Source organism: Lissotriton helveticus, chromosome 4_1 (genome assembly GCF_964261635.1).
Source record: "Lissotriton helveticus chromosome 4_1, aLisHel1.1, whole genome shotgun sequence".
NCBI classification, from domain to species: Eukaryota; Metazoa; Chordata; class Amphibia; order Caudata; family Salamandridae; genus Lissotriton; species Lissotriton helveticus.
The window spans coordinates 2031453669-2031466761 of NC_136063.1; positions in this window are offsets into that span (position 1 = coordinate 2031453669).

Consider the following 13093-nt stretch of genomic DNA (forward strand, 5'->3'; position numbering starts at 1 on the left):
GGGATATGTTTCCAATCACAGAATGTCCCAAATATGCTTAAAAGTGGAAGCACAAGCCATTTGTTTCCGAGCCATGGATGGTCTGTTGTCAGCAATATACACAGAGACAATCAATTTTACGTGTGTAAATCACTTTATAGGAAATGTGACATAAGACAAAGGACTTCAAGGTGTAGGAGTCACATGACAACCAAACTAGTAGGCAGTATAGTTTAATAGTGATTGATCTGGAGAAACACAAACTCAGAATTTAAAAGTTAATACCATGATTGGGGGTTCTCTTTAATAATCATAATTGATTTCTATCCAAATTACCACTTTATTCAACATTAGGATAATCAAAGGCTTAGGAAAAAGCACATAAGGCTCTAGTTTATACCTTGCAGTTTGTATGCAGCTCTTAGATGAAAGTTGATAGCTCACTGTCCTTTGCTAGGATTTTAACTTATAAACTGCAAGTAACAAAAGGATCTCACTGACAAAAGAGGTAACCCACTGACCTATTTACATTATGAGCACTTTGTGATGGGCATAGTACATTTTCTGTGTAGCCGGCACATTAACCCTCTGCGCTATCTTTCCATGAGTCAAAACTTTCACTAGACAAAACTCTGATTTCGCTCTAGGAAGAAGTTTATGCACCGGAGTTATAAAGACATTTTTATTATTGTCGAAAATTGCTGGAAGCCAGGAAGGAGGAAGCAAGTGCTTTTAAAACCATATTATATGACGCCCCCACTCAAAGTCAGCGCCCCTTGCGGTCACACCGGCCGCACCACCCTAGAGCCAGCTCTTCTCAGGTGCCCTGTGACCTCAGTGACAGAGTCACTGCTGCTGTAGGGTCTGCTACTTGGTAGGCCTGCCCGCAAGACTGGAGGTGAACTTCAGTACAGATTGTGGTAGGCAAGCCTTCAAGGTGAACCCACACTTGCCACTGCTAGGGTCCACCAGCTGGTGTTAAGGCACCTGTGCTTCTTCGGTTTTGCGGGCATTCTAAGATCTAGCATGGGAATGTGCTCCATCAGGAGAGTGGTCTGGGGGACTGGTCATGAGGGCTGAACCTGGTTCCCCAGTTCTAAATTCGGCAGCTCTGACCACAGTCCTACATCTGCTCCCTCACTGAACACCATACTGCCCCTACTAAGAGAAATTCACACTGCCTTCAACTACAATCCAATTTGACCTGCTTTAAACAACTGGATGCAACTTAATTGTAATTACGCACTAGGCAAGAGCAATATGCTGCCTGACAGAAAAAGTAACAACATCCTGGAAAAACCAAACACTCACAGGGAATGAAAGATTGAATAAAGCATGTGAAATGTAAGCAGGAACTACATGGTGAATTAACGGTTTTACAGTCATTATTCAGAAATCAAAGAGTATTTTTGCCTGAAAAGTTAAGGACATAACTACAGGGCCCAGAAATTACCCATTTCAATTTCTACTGCTTATATACTTACAAAACCTAAACAGTATGGTTTAAAAAAGACCACATTCATGATCACAAAGCTGCCGTACACATGTTGATTTCCAATCCACCCATCAACCAGTTATTGCAGTACCTCCAGGTTTGGCGCACTTCCCCACCGGGGGAAAATAATGCTATTCAAAAAAAAGACAAGAAGACAAGTAGCGCTTCACTGGCAAACTCTGTAAAGTGACGCTTACATAACTATCCCACAGAGAGCTGGAAAATCTAGCAGGACTGCACCTACTGAACTATGGTTCTCTGAAGAACTAAAATCATTAAGGAGACTCTGCCGTAGCCAGGAAAGATGCTGGCGCAAACATTATGATCTTAGGGAAAAATACAAGTCTAGGTTGGCACAATATAAAGAATTGATTAAAAACACTAAAATTAGATATTGCTTAGAAAAAATAGAAAGGGTACAGAACAATTCTAAGGAGCTATTCGCTACAGTTTTGAAACTTAGCCATATGCAGGAGACTAGTCAAAGCGCAGCAGATCAAGCGTTCTATGACAATTTAGCCTCATATTTTTATGATAAAGTCTCTACTATTTATAACACATTTACAGCCCATACGGTCAACACAGTACCTGTTCAGGCCCCACAAACTGATATTGAAAATTCATCTTTAGGCATGTCCACCTCGGCCCCTGATCGCACTTCACTCTGTCTTTTAAATTTTACACTAATGTCTCAAGAACAATCCGCAAAGATTCTGGTAGCAACTAGGTCAGGATTCCCACCGAAATAAGCCACATGTTAGTTGAGACACTCGACTGCCCTCTCATGGAGGTTGTAAATACCGTCATTAAAACTGCAACTTTCCCCTTGCTGTGGAAAAAGACATCTATCTTACCTCTATTAAAAAAGTCAAAATTGGATAAAACCGATGTAGGAGACTATCATCACATCTCCCGCCTACCTCTACCGGCTAAGATTCTTGAAAAACATATGAATCTGGAACTTAGGTGCCTTTATTGAGAAAAATCAAGTCCTAGATACTACCCAGTATGGTTTTAGAAGCTAACATAGTACTGAACTTTCCTTGCTTACCGCCATCGAGAAAATCAGACTGGCAGTTGACAAAGGAGGAGCAACAGCTTTGATACTGCTTGATCTGTCAGCTATCTTTGACACGGTACACCACAGCATTTTAATTGATAGTATTCATGAGGCGGGAGTTGGTGGCTCAGCTCTTACACATTTCTGCATGGGAGGGAACAATTTGTTGAAACAGGAGATCTTAAATCAAAATGCTTTAGGCTCCCATGTGGGATTCCCCAGGGTTCATCCTTCAGCCTTTTCAACATTTATGTTGCTCCCCTGGCTCGTATGACTAAAACTTATGGTTTTGAACTGGTATCATGCGCAGACGATACGCAGATTATTATATCAATCTCAAGCAAAAAACAGGATATTGCAATAAAGTTCAAGGACTGCATGAGAATTGTTAGCGAATGGATGGCCGAAAATTGTCTTAAGCTAAACTCAAATAAAACAGAGGTTTTTCTTTTTGGCAAGGGTACAACATTCTGGTTCTCAGACTGGTGGCCCTTAGAATTGGGAGCTGTCCCCATCCCAACCGCCAAGGCAAAAAATCTTGGAGTTATTATGGACCCTGCCCTCTCCTTTTCCCAGCTTGTAAAAATGCTTATCACATCTATTTACTACACCTTGAAAATCCTAAGGAAAGTGCTCCCTTTTATTTTAACAAACCTGCAGAAAACCGTGGTGTCAAGTTTGGTGTTATGAAAACTCGATTATTGTAATGGGCTTTTGGTCGGAGTAAACAAATTGGTTGTAGCTAAGTTACAGGTATTTCAGAACTCCGTCGCAAGACTGCTCTTTGGATTAGCCAAATATACATCAGCCAAACATGCCCTCAACACTCTTCACTGGCTACCTATGGAGAAGTGCATAAGGTTTAAGCCTTATGCATTGCCTTTAAAGCATTACAAAATTCAGGTCCTAGCTATCTGATAAAGTGCTTTAAATGGCATATCCCTGGACGAACACTTCAGTCAACCTCACTGAAGTTAATTGCCGAGCCCACGTTCCATCTTCAGAGATGGGGTGGTAAATGTTTCTTCAGCCTTACTACAAGATAGAGGAATAAACTACCATTTTATTTAAGACTTACCCCTGATGTGCTATCCATTAGGAAGGGCCTAAAGACATGACTCTTTACTCTGTAACCCCGCGTAGGACTGGAAATGTAACATTCAGCGTACACTATATGCTGATTCTTCAAGCGCCATTGACGCCCTCGGATAGATGTGCACTATATAAATACATAAATAAATAAATGTGTTTGGATTTGAATAAAACAAATCTGGACACTTTAAGAACACTCTGTCTTGCTTTATTTAGTTATTTATTTTTCATATTTTGAACCTTTTATTACCGAGGCTGCATGCTGGAATAGAAAAATTTCAAAAACTGCATTTCCAGAAAAAGTGTTTTTCTTTTTTGCATCCATTTCACAGGGGAACAAATGAATGACAGGAAGAAAGAGAGGGTGAGAACCATTTCTTGAGTCATGGTTTTCGGTAAGTGAGAAGGAACTAGACATAAAGAGAGGGAATCAGAGTAAGAAAGAGAGGGGGGCAGCTGCCAGTGGCAGAGTAGAAGCAGGCACTGTTCTTGTCTTGTCTGGGCAGGAAGCAAGAGACAGAGACCTTTTCCCCACCCGTCCTTGAACAGCCACTAATGCAGAGTCTTCTCTGCAGGCCTTAGATATTTCTGATGTCCAAGGACGCATGTTCAAAATAGAAAAGTTGGGGAATGGGATCTATAGAATAAAAGAAGTAGGGGCACGCCGTGCCCTGCCGATCCGCCCACTTCAACCACTGCCCAGGACAGAAGTGGGGTCACCATGGTCATTCACTGGTGACTCAGCCCTTCTGGCTGGCCCCTGGCCCACTAGTTCTTCCACTGGGGACTTTCTCCCCCTCTCGCCCCTCAATCCAGACTTCTGCACCCTCCACTTAGGAGTGGCACTTCCAGACACCAGAACTGATGGAGGACTGCTTACAGACACTCCCAGTTCACCAGACACTAGGGGATCCTCCTAAACGGGCGGCCCATTAGGACAGACTAGGCTGCCCACCTGGTGTTCCCTTAAAGATCCATTCAGGCCCTGAGACTGGGTTTGGGGCACCTTGGGACACGCAGCCTGACACTCACTCCATCTCCACTGAGACAGAACGTGAGCCCCTACACCCCTCCCACTACACCAGGACCTAGCTGGGCTACTCTGAACCTCTTCCACCATTCTGGGTTGCAAGATACCTGAGCCACTCCCCTCAGGGTCACTTCCTAATGCCTCTCCAGACCCTTTGGAATCCACCAAAAGGTCTGCCTCCAATGTGAGCTCCCTGGAGTCAGAGACTACAAGGGTGAACCAAATTATCCTTCACCTCTCCATCCAGTGCCTGGCACACATACTCCACACCACTCTCCAGAGATTGGCAAGACAGTATCTGACTGTCTCTGTCACTCAACCCACACTCTTCTGGGCGGTCTCCACACTCACACACCAGGACTTCAACCTTGGGGGAACCCCTCTCCTTGCACCTCTCATGTAGAGTCAGTAGAGTGTCCATCCCATCAGTAGGACCATGAACCCCTGCATCAGTTTTCCCATTTTCGTCAGGGACACTGCGCACTACTGGAACCTCCTGGTGTATGTTAATCAGCAGGAAGTGGGACATCGGTATATGCTCCTATGCAGATGACACACAGCTGATGGTGGCCCTGGATGAAAGGCCAGAGTTCACTAAATCAAAGCTATATAACTGCCTTACGGAGATGGCTCAATGGATACAAGAGCACTGTTTAAAGTTAAACGCAGGGAAATCCGAGATCTTACTTTTCGGGGGTGCCAAATTAGTTTGGGATGCCATATGGAGGCCACACACACTTGGCGCCGCCCCAATTCCAAAACATTGCGCAAAAAACCTGGGAATCATTATTGATGACTCCTTGTCCATGAAGGACCATGTACGGTCCCTTTGTGGCAAAGGTTTTGCTACCCTGAAACTCTTGGCCAGGCTCTTCCCCTGGATACCAATGGACTGCAGAAGATCTGTCACGCAAGCATTGCTGATTAGTAAAATGCATTATGGGAACGCACTATTTGTAGGCATGAACAAGCTCCTGTTCACGCGACGACAGGTGCTTCAGAACGCTGCCACCAAACTTGTCTGCAACAAGGGCAAGCTAAGTTTGGCCTCAACTTGCATGAAGAACTTGCACTTGCTACCCATGCGCCAAAGAGCAGCATTTAAGCTACTTAGTCACCCACATAAGGCAATGTACCGAATTGGCCCTATAATACTCCAGGAGAAAATCGAGTTTTATGTCCCTGCAAGGAGCCTGCAGTCACTACATCTAGCTTTGGCCAAAACAAAGCGCATTAAGAAAGCGAGGACCGGAGGGCGATCATTCTCTTATCTGGTAGCTAGGAAGTGGAATGAGCTACCTCTGGACCTTCGGCTGACATCCAACTAGGTACCGTTCCGTAAAAAACTAAAAACACATCTGTTTCCCAAGTACAAATACACACTCTCGCAGCCTCACCAGGATATTCACTACTAGCTCCTTGATATCCCTCGGGATGAGTGTAGCCCTTTATAAATAAATAAATAAATACAATTAAAAAAGACCCTCCTTCAAGTCAGGCACCAAATCTCTGGGTATGTGTACTACTTCCTCAGCACTAGAGAATTCAATGTTGCTGCCACCATCTGAGCTGGATTCCACCTCCAACTCAGCAAAGCTCACTACCTGAGCTACACACAGTTCTTTTTTTTGGGCTGAGACACTCATGGCCTCAAGCCTCTCGAGCTCCAAACTAAGCTCCCTCATTTTCAAGTCATGCTCAAACTGCATCCTCTTTTCCTCAAGGGAAATTGTCCTAGTTTGTAACTCCAATTCTAACTGCCCACTCAACTTGAGTTTGGTCAGCTCCATCTCATGCATCCTACTCTTCTCCCTGTCCTCCAGCTCTTCTGGGGACAGGCCGTTGGCAGAAACACTGCTACCTGCTGGGGAAGGTTCTGGACCCAATGGCCCTTCCAGCTGCTCCTCTGTATTGTCAGCTCCCGCCTCATTCTCAGGGGTGGTCCTTGCTTCGACCCAGGCCCTCAGCGCGTTTTGAAACTACTCCTTCTTGGAGAGACCGGTCATAGCAACTTTAAATCTCCTACAGAAGTGCTTCAGGTGTTTCACATTGTAACATTCTAGTTTCTCCTCTTCACAATCAAAATCAACCGATGCGATGGATGCTGCTTTATCCATGGTGGTTAAACTTGGCAGTTCTTGGAAAAATAGAAAATCCTAGGAAAAACAATCTACCAAAATGTATGTGGTTGTGTTTGGTCTGCACTCACTAGTGGTGCTCACCTATCACTTTATATGAGACACAAATGCAAGTCCAAAATCCTCACCGCTGACCACCAATGTTAGATTTGGGGGTCTCTAGTTGACAGAGATAGCGACCTTTGACCAAATAGGGACCCTTGAGTCTAGTCAGGGTAAGGGGGTACACTCCCAAAATCACCCCTGCTCACCCCATAGGTAGCTTGGCACGAGCAGACAGGCTTATCTCAGAGGCAGTGTGTAAAGCATTTGTGAACACATACAGTAACGCAGTGACAACACTATAGATGGACACCACACAAGTAGTAGTATAAAAATAAGTATTTTTATATAGACTTAACACAAGAACATAAACAACAAAAATCCACAATACTGTACTTAAAATGGTAGAAATAGCTTAGTTCTCTTTAGATGTAAAATGCGACTGTTAGACCTGGCATCATTGGCGTGAGTCTCCCTTCCATTTTGACGGATTGCCTCCTCTGTTTTGATATGTTGTTGCTGGATTAATGCTTTGGGCACTGTGCCCCTGCTAATCAGTGCAACAGTGCAAGTGCTCCCTATGTTAAAGTAATGTACTAATTGGTTATTCCATGATTGGGTTATTTGATTTATCTGCCAGCCCCTAATACAGTGCACCATGTGTGCCCAGGGCTTGTAAATCAAATGCAGCTGGTGGGCTTGCAGCACTGGTTGTGTCACCCACAGAAGCAGCTTGTAAAGTGTGTCTCCTGTCTGCCATTGCAAGGCATGTGTGCAGTCTAGCACTGCCATGTCGACTTGGCCAAGTGCACCCACTTGCCAGTCCCTAACCCTTCCCTATGCTTTATATTAGACACCCCTATGGTAGGCCCAAGGGCAGAGTGCGTTGTAAGTATAATGTAGGACATGCTTTGATGTGTGTAGCATGTTCTAATAGTGAATTACATCCATTTTCGTTTTTCACTATGGAAGGCTACCTGTTCTCATTGGCCAGAATGGGCAGTTAAATTATTACATTCTTATAATCCTAACTGACTGAGGGAACATGGTAGAAATTCGAATTTAGTATGCCTGAATAATAAAAGACCTCTTTTAGTAAAGTTTGTTTTAATATTCTGTGTTTGCAAATACCACTTTTAGAAAGTAGGTATTTGCTTGCCTAACCATTTGAGCCTGCCTCTGCTGGGTTGTGTATTCCTTGTCTGGGTTTGTGAGTGACAGGGCTGGGGATCCCAGGAGACAGGCTGGGGCAGCCCAGTGGTGAATAGAGAGATCTGAATCTAGATGGGAGGGAGGAGTTGCACCTGGGACCTGAATAGGGCTGGGCCTTCCCTCTACAATGCTGGCTCCACCCCCTGTGGCTTGTCTGATGTTTCTGCCCTGTACTGTGAAAGGAGAGGAGGAATCACCTCAACAGAGTCCTCCAGAGCTGTATCTTCCCTCCCCTGTGCGGGCTCCACCTCCCGTGGGGCAGCAGATATCTCTGCCCTGCACAGTGAAAGGAAGAAGAGAGTCATGTAAACAAAGTGCTCAGGAACTGGTTTGAACTAGGCAGAGGCCTCTCTGCCTTCAGAGAACAAAGGATTTTGGGGTATAAATATTGGGACCCTGATCCCAAGAAATTAGATCACTTCTGGAACAAGAAACCTTTCTGCCAAGGAGAAGAACCAAGGAAGCTGCAAGAGTTGTACTGCCCCTCTGCCAGTGTGCTGTTTGCTGGGTTGGCCTGGAATGGTTGCTTCATTGCCAAGGGAAAGGAGAAGGAACTTTGTAAGGACTTTTATCTACAGAATATTCTCCAAGGGTTTGAACTGTGCTCGCCTCCTGCTGAAGTCCTAGGGCCAAAGGACTTCACCTCCAGCTCCCTCCTGAATTTCCTTGCTGGGAATTCTGGCTCCAGTCACTTGTGTGCCGCTGGGAGCTGGAAGCGCGACGCATCGAGAAGCGTGTCGCAGCCGCATCTCAAATCATCGCATCGCCAGAGAAGCGAGCCTTCGTCACATCTCCTTGGGAGCCTGTGTTCTTCGAAGCTGCCTGCTGTCGCATCACCGGAGAAGCGTGACAACATCTAGAGAGTTGGCATTGCATCACCGGAGAAGCGTGTCGCAGGACCTGTCGTGGCTCCAAAGTACAGAGTCGTTGCAAGGCTGCCAGGGCGTCATCGCATTGTCATTGCATTGCTACATCAAGGGCGCCATCTTCTCGCATCGCAACTTGATCATCGCATCACATCAAGGCGTCATCTTGCGCACCGCAACAGGCCCGCAGGCCGAGAATCTAAGCATCACCTCCGCACCGGTAAGGCTCACAACAAGTCCCCTACTCTGCGCAAGCATTGAGGAAGGACGCAACCGTTCCCCCGGTTCATGGAACCGACGCATCTCCCCTTTTGCGAACCTTTTGTTCACTTTGCGGTACACATCCAGGTACTTTGTTGAGAACTTTGTCGCATTTACCATCAACTTGAACTAAGAGACTTTGATCATCTTTTAAGTAATCTTAAGTGTAGTATTGTGGATTTTTGTCATTTGTGGTCTTGTGTTTAAGTCTATATACTTATTTTTATAAAACCTGTGTTGTGTCCATCTTTAGTGTTTTCACTGTATTACTGTGTATATTCACAAATGCTTAACACACTGCCTCTAAAAAAAGCCTGTCTGCTCGTGCCAAGCTACCAAGGGGGTGAGCAGGGGTTATTAAGGAATGTAATCCCCTTATCCTGACTTAGAAGTAAGGGTCCCTATTTGGACAAAGGTGCTAACCATTGCCAACTAGAGACCCCCAGATCTAACAGCGACACTTTAAGTTCAATGTACCTTTGGATGCGTAACATTAAAGTGTTGCAGGGAAGGTGATGCGTTGGTTCCTTACACGCAAGAACAGTGATGTGCCCAGTCCCTACTGCTGCGTAGGGGATGCGTCGGTTCTTCTCCACGTGGGGAGGTGATGCGTCGGTTTCTTACTGCACTTCCGTGGCGATGCGACCAGCAGCGCCGTGATGCGATGAAGAAAAAAATGGCGTCTTCTTCTTGATGCGACAACAATGGTTGCACGCAAGATGGCTGTGTGGCGACTCAACAATTCTTCTGAGCCATGGCAGGCCCTGTGACACGCTTCTCCGATGTTGCGACGGCATCTGCTGCAACAGCAACACTCTTCTCCGGTGATGCGAGGCACTTCGGGTGATGCGAGGTGCTTCGGGTGATGCTCTGGAGACAGCGGCGGCACGCTTCTCCGGTGATGCGACAACAACAGCTGCGGCGGCGACACGCTTCTTTGTCTTGAGTCACGCTTCCAGCTCCCAGCGACACGCAGTGTCTCAGAAGACCCAGCTCAACAGCAGGCACTTTAATTCCCAGCAAGGGAAGGCAGGAGAGCTGGTTGGTGAAGTCTGTTGTCCCTGAGACTTCAGCAGGAGGCAAGCTCTATCTCAAGCCCTTGGAGATCCATTACAAGTTGATTTGAAAGTAGCCCAAAGTCCTTTCTCCTTTCTTTGGCAGTCAGGCAACTACTGCAGGCCAATCCCCCAAACAGCACTCAGCGTAGGGTTAGTCTCCTCCTCAGTTTCTCTGGTTCGTCTCCTCAGCAGAGGTTCTTCTTGTTTTCGTAAAGTGATATAAAGTTCTGGGGTCTGGGTCTCTAACCAATTCTTTGTCCTCTGAAGGCAACAGGTCCTGTACTCTGTCCAAACCAGTTCTGTGCAGTCCTGGAACACTTTGTTGACAAAATGTCTTCTTTCCTTTTACAGTGTGTGCCAGGGACATCAAACACACACCAGGAGCTGGAGCCAACGTTGTGGAAGGCAGGCACAGCCCCATTCAGGTCCCAGGTGCAACTCCGCCCACCCATCTATATGCAGATAGCTCTATTCAGCCCTGTTCTGACTCACCCTGTCTCCAGGAATCCCACAGCCCCTGTCACTCAAACTCCAGATAGGGAATTCACATCCTAGCAGAGGCAGGCTTGGACAGTTAGGTAAGAAAAGACCTACTTTCTAAAAGTTGTATTTTCAAACACAGAATGTTAAAACCAACTTCACTAAAAGATGTTTTTTATCCTTCTGAGTTCAGGCATACTAAACTCGAATTTCTACCTAATTCCCTGAGTAAGTTAGGATTATGAGATAAGTGCCACACACTCCAGGGCATGTCCTACCTTTTACCCCTGCAATGCACCCTGCCCTTGGGCCTACCATAGGGGTGACGTATATGCAGAAAGGGGAAGGTTTAGGGACTGACAAGTGGGTGCACCTGCCCAGTCAACATGGCAGTACCAGACTGCACATAGTCTCTGCAATGGGCGACTTGAGACACATTTTTCAGGCTGCTTCTGTGGGTAGCACAACCAGTGCTGCAAGCCCACCAGCAGCATTTGGTTTACAAGCCCTGGGCACGCTCAGTGCACTGTACTAGGGTCTGACAAGTAAACCAAACCAGCCAATCATGGAATCATTAATCCATACATCAATTTACCATAGGGAGAGCATATACACTTTAGCAATGATCAGCACAGTTGGAAGGCAAAAGGTTCAGATGATTACCCTAACTAAATATCCAAGTCCAACGTAAATTATTTGAAAAATGCAATGGGCTTATTTAACAATGAAATTGCCCATGCAGAGGAGCGTCTTGCCGCTACCAAAACAGCATTAAACGTAGCATTAAAAGATCTAGGATGGATCTATTGTCCATAGAGGCCGGCCTGAGTAGATCAGTCATTGACAAGAGAAGAGGGAACAGCCCATTGAGTTTCAAACTTACTAAACGCAGCATTAAAAGATCTAGGATGGATCTATTGTCCATAGAGGCCGGCCTGAGTAGACCACTTACTAAAAAAGGCCCATGTGTCTCGACTCTACCACTGGAGATATGCGTTTTGTCAAACAGTAATTAATTGGTATCTCCCCTGCAAAGAAGAGTAAGCAACAGGTCATAACAACAGCAGTTATATTTTGTGCACAGCTATCTAAAACGAAGCAAACAAAACAGAAAAAACTTTCTTCTGGGGCAGGGGAGGCACCAACAATGAACTATACACAAAACCTTGAAACACTTTTTAAAAAATTACGTGGAAAAATTGACACAGTCGAAAGGAAACTAATGACCAAAACTAAATCAGTTAAATGTGTTGTGACTCAGCTAGTAAAATTGATTACAGACTTATCGCCTTCTGAACAAATTCACAGTGTAACCCCTAGTAAAGACCCGGCCAGCAAGATCACTGCAGGGTATTGTTCACGGGTGACAACTAACAACATCCAATCAACGATTCTATATCATGCGGAAGAGGATCCTGCCACACAACCCAGTCACCCATATCTGCCTAATATGGATACAGTTGGAATGACAACCAATGGCAAGAACCGTGGGTCTGAACTTATTACAAATCGCAGTCCAACAATGATCTGCAAGGACTCTTTACATCAGCCTCCTCTGGTTACTCCCTATAAAATTGTCTTAAAAAATGTTCCGAAGTTGGCAGACAACGCTACAGAGTCCTGAGGGGTCTTGAAGAATAAGGTTGTACACTGGTTCACTAAAACCACCAATTGTAGTACTATTTTTCTCTTCCAAAATATAATTATGATGAGACATGTAAACTGGGTTGGTCACATGACAAAGTGTTGTCAAGGGGATTGTATTGTTGTAACCTTCCGTTGTCCTGAGGTGGCAAGGGCACTAATTGGTGAACAACTCTACCCTTGACTAACAGATTCCTTCCCCTAAGAAGTTGTAGTGAGCTTGACTGATTGCCAGAGGGTGTAGAGCAATCAGCTGGTACTAACCAAGGTACTCTATCTTCCAGCAAGCCAATTGCTTACAATTGTAACCCAAGTCGACCCTTGTCATATGAAATCTTGACTATCACATCATGGAATGGGACCGAGGTAAGAAATAAGCTCAATGACAAAGAATGGCTTAACTCAATTAGAAACTGTTCATTAATTCTGTTACAAGAAACCTGGCATACTGAACCTTTTTATATTGATATTTTTAAAACGATCTCTACCTTAGTTTTCCCCTCCCAGACAGGGAGAGCCAAAAGAGGCCTGGTCGCACTGGTCTCAGTTACTAAATAGCTGATTTTAAAGAAGATGAAAGAGGGTGGTCTGCACACCATATTAGTCCCAATATAATCCATTTTACACTTCAGAAAGTTGCGTGCGAGACTGGGATTGTGCATCGCCCTAACTGCAACGTAATAACAACGTGTTATGGGGAGCGCTGCAATCGCGCTCCACTCCCAGCTGCACTGCT